Genomic DNA, 5,057 nt, shown 5'->3' with positions numbered 1-5,057 from the left:
AGTAAATTGTCTTGCCACTAAGCACTCCCTCCCTCTGAGTGTTGCCTTCTTGTCATAAAAAATTACAAGCAAGCAGTCAAAGCCTCATAGGAAATTCACCCCAACTTCTGCCATACCCAATTCTATCATGGGTTGCAGATACCCCCAGAAGCTGGGCTGCTTTTAGATTTGCTGCCTTAGAAAAGCAGAGATTTTACTATCCATCAGCTTTACTTTTGAACAACAGACAAGTTCAGACAAAAACATGTGTTTTTTCTAGGAAGCGAAAAGACTATTTTAATAATTGTAAAATCACAAAAATACAGTTTAAAATAAACATAATTTCATATGCATTTGAATTACAGAATTTAATACAAGCCTAATACACATTGAAAGGGCATTTCATAGTCTTTTCTTTTTGTTCAGAACCTTTGGAGGTTTCCTATGGTAGATACAGGTTAATTCATCTGTGCATTGACAGGAGGATGTGGTCTTGCCTGATTGCTGCCTCAAGGTTGAAGATGTCTCTATGAAAACAGGACCCAGCTCAATCTTCTATAAAACCATATTCCATGTGGACTCTGTATACTGCTCCTTACTGATGAATTTACCTTGGGCTCCTGTTGAGATGTTCCCTCACCGTCCCAGCAAAACACATCAGTAACATAAATAACTAACTTGAAAGAAAAACAATCCTGTTTGGTTTCACTATTTTGTTTGTTTGTTTCCTATATTTAGGAATCTTTCAAGGCATGTAAAATAGTCCTGAGACAGTAAAGTCTTGTGACATGCAAAACCAGAGTTCTCAAATATTGCAAAGGTAAGCTAAACAGTGGCAATAATTTAGATGACTGGGAAATGAGCACACATCGAAATTCACAATACTTCAGTTTGCAAACTCACTAATAGAAGGACATGATTTGTAACACACACACAAAATTATAATTTCTTAACTGGATTTAACTGCAGGTCACATTCACAAGTGTCTTCAAACCTATGATTAAGAGGTTGAACCAAAGCAAAAACATTCCTAATATGTTGTTTGATTAAATGGAATTAAAAGGAGGCTTGACAAGTACCTTATTTGAAGAAGTTTCCAAATAGGGATTTGAAATTCTTCTGGACAGGGTCTGTAAGATAATTTTGGTAGACCTTTAGTTTTGTTCTGGTTTTTGTAGAGAAAAAAAAAAGTAACAGCAATCTAGTTTTTTAGCTATTGAAATGGAAATAAAAATAATTAACCAAATCATCTGAGTAGTCTAATTGACATCTCCAAATAATAAATTTTCATGTCAAGAAACAGGTTTGGTAAACTCAGCTCTGTGTTGCTTATTACATTTATTCTTGATCTGGAAAAGAAGATGAGTAATGAGGTGGCAAAGTCTTTAGACAATACACAATTATTTGGGTCAGGAAAGACCAGAAATAACACTGAAGAATCTCAGGATAAACCTAAAAAATACTTGGTGAAGAAACAGTATCATGATGAACTCCACATTGCAATCAGCATGTACTAGAGGGAGAAAATGTAATTATATGTACTCTTAAAGGAAACTTTCTTCATTCAGTAAAGACACCTCAGTGTCACAGAACACTTCTCAAGGAAGACCACTCTTTTAAATTAAATTATTAACTATAGTCAAAAGAAATAAATTATGAATAAAATGGTGTAGATCAGCCATGCCACATCTTGCACTTGTAACAGCATCTCAAACCATAAGTGCTCCAATGATAGAGGGGACCCAAACAATAATAGCAGTAGGAATAACAAAGGATTTGGATAAATTTGGATATAGGAAGAGACAGAAAAGACTGTGACTATTTACTTTACAAAGGAGAGATTACAAGGGTCAACGCAATGATACAAAACAACAAAATGGCACAGAGAAAATACAGGCTTTCTGTGCTCTGCTTTACGTGACATGAGAATAACTGATCACTGAATGAAACTAGGGAGGGTTCATATTTTAGGAGACAGAAAGGAAAAAGACAAATAAGTCTTCACAGCAGGGAAGCAAATGCCAAAACCTTAAGACTGATCAATAAAATTGGGATTTAAAGTTATAAAATTAGCAGTGAACCAGAACTCTGGAAGGCAAAAACAGGATAAACATCTCTACGAGACAGGTTATCCCATCTTAACTCACAATGATTCTCCCATATCTTGTCACTGTTAAAAGATGAGACACTGTCTATATTAATGCTTACTCACAACTTCTATCTTACTACAAGCCACACAAGACACAAATAAACATTGCCTAAAATAAGTCTGGAAATAGAGCAGAAGACATTGTACAGGTGCATTGGCATCACAACAGGAGGACCGTGTGGTGCTCCCTTGCATTATTCCAACTTGTAAGCAGCATAACTAATTCCTCACTTTGAGAAGGATCCAATTCTCACTTGGTATACTGCAATCATAAAAAAAAATTAATCCTTCACACCCTCTAAGAATTACAGAATCCATATTTCAGTAACGCCACCTGCTTTTTTTCTCCCTGTATTCTTGCTACTATATTTTCAGAAAGGAAAGGAACGAGGAACCACAGAAGCATCTAACACTGTTTACCCTTCCACGCTCATCACAAACGTTACTGTAGTTCCATGCAGAACAGTAGCTCCATATGGAAACACTATAACATATAAGCTTAATTCCCATCTCCCATACCCAACAAAGATGCTGTAAGAGTGCAACATTGCCTCAGATTCCATTTACTCCTCCTAGCCAGCATGTCGTTAACACCTCAGTTCTGCAGCAGCCCTACGTACCACCACTTCACTTGGTTTCTGTCCAAGTCTTTCATTCAACAAGCCTCACTTACTGCAGCAGCAGAGTCAAAACTTATACATTGATTTCCCTCCTCCCTGCTCCCTTCCCAGGCTGATGCTAATGAAGGACAGCTGAGCCTCAGCCAGGGAAAATACTGCTACTGCAGTGTGCAGTTACATGACTGCATAAGATAAAACTCAGCAGAAAGGACAAATTTTGTTGCCTTCTACAACAGAGTTTGAGTAGTGATGGATCAGAGAAGAGCAACTGATGTCATCTACCTGGACTTGTGCAAAACATTTCATGCTATCCCACACACGTCCTTGTCTCTAAAACGGAGATACATGGATTTGATGGATGAATCACTCAGTGCATAAGGAAATGGCTGGATGGTCACATTCAAAGAGTTGTGGTCAATAGCTTGATGCCTGCTTGAAGACCAGTGACGAGTGGTGTCCCTCAAGTGTCTGGAACCCGTATTATTTGACATCCTCATCAGGGCCATGGATGGTGAGACTGAAGGCACTCTCATCAAATTTGGAGATGACACTAAATTGAGTGGCATGACTAATACTCTAGAAGGAAGGGATGCCATCCAGATGGACCTTGACAGGCTTGAGAGCTGGGCATGTGCAATCCTCATGTAGTTCAACAAGGCCAAGTGTTAGGCCTTACACCTGGGCTGGGGCAATCCCAAACATGGACACAGGCTAGGTGATGAGTGGATTCAGAGCAGCCCTATGGGTATGTGCAGGGGAAAAACTGACCCAGCTGTATCCTGGGCTGCATCAAAAGAAGCATGACCAGAAGTTTGAGGGAGGTGATTCTATACCTCTACTCCACTTTTGTGAGACCCCACCTGAAGTACTGCATCCAACTCTGAGCTCCCCATCATATTAAAGACATGAATCTGTTGGAGCAAGTCCAGAGGAAAGCCACTAAGTTGAAAACAGGGCTGGTGCACCTCTGCCATGAAGACAGGCTGAGAGAGTTGGGGTTGTTCAGCCTGGAGAAAAGAAGGCTCCAGAGAGATCTTATGACAGCCTTGCAGTGCCTAAATGGGCCTATGGGAAGGATGTAGAGGGACTCTTTATCAGGGCGTGTAGTCAAAGGATGACAGGTAACCATTTTAAACTGGAAGAGGGTAGATTTAGATATTAGGAAGAAACTCCAAGGAGTCTGCAAAAGGTGACTGTCTGAAAACTAGTAAAGGAAAAAAACACTTCTATTTTATCCTTCAGACCACACAGTGATAGCTCTGGTGCAGAGGAGAGAGAGGGAATACATAGCCCTGAAATCAGAGAAGGGAGGACAGGACAACAGCTTGTCAGTGGCAGTCTGAACCCATATCAGCTTGGAGCAAGCATGAACCCATGAGAATGCATTTAGCCTGACATGCAGGAACCCACACACAAAATTTCTATGAACATAAAAAAATAGAAATTGCATAGGAGAAAATAAAACAAAAAATGGAAGTGGCTTCCTGGAATAGAAAAAAATTATCTTTCCTGTTGATGCTAATCCAGCCTGTGTAACATTGAAACATTCACTGCAGTTAGGCTGAAATTCCTCTCAGAAGTTAGGTGTTTATGTCCTACCTACCATGATAGATGCCCCTTTCTTTTACCTTTTTTTTTTTTTGCGGGGGGGTTGTTGGTTTTGGTTTTTGGGTAGGGTTTTTCGTGGATAATTTTTTAAGCTTGCCTCAATATATATGCAGCTACAGAGCACACCTCTGTTCAGCAGACTCTGCTTTGATTGTTGGGGACAAATGGGACAGTCTCCTTCAAGAGCGAAGAAGAGGTAGTGGATTAGGGGTCCAGGCTTTTTTGTAGACCCCAGCCTTTAGGAGGCTGTGTGGGAGAAGGAAAGTATCTGGTAAATATAAGGCTGTGCCTACCAGATTATTTTGACACACACACTGATTCAAGATACATTTGCAAATAACTCTAAGAATGAGCCAAAATGTGTTTTTAAAGCAAATTAATTAGTCATCAAGCAAACAACTCATCTCCTGTGAAAACTGCCTTGGAACAGTTACTGCTGCCCATGCCAAGTGCTGCTTTCTAGTTACTGCCACTCTGGCATCTCCCTGTGCTTCTTCATCAGCTTGAGGAAAAGCTTTGCCAAACCACATGTCAGCGAGAGGATGGGGATGTGGCAGAATGTATGGTCCTGGGACAGGAGGCTGTATGTGGACCAGATCCAGAGCACTGGGTGTGCTCCAGAAGGGCTCTCCCATCATACATGAGTAGATGTGCACAGGTGGCTTCAGCTTCCCTGCTGGAGATGCAGGAGAAAAGAGGCA

The sequence above is a fragment of the Acanthisitta chloris genome, unplaced genomic scaffold (genome assembly GCF_000695815.1).
Source record: "Acanthisitta chloris isolate BGI_N310 unplaced genomic scaffold, ASM69581v1 scaffold33589, whole genome shotgun sequence".
NCBI lineage: Eukaryota > Metazoa > Chordata > Aves > Passeriformes > Acanthisittidae > Acanthisitta > Acanthisitta chloris.
The sequence above is the reverse complement of the archived record's forward strand: the minus strand, read 5'-3'. Positions refer to the sequence as shown.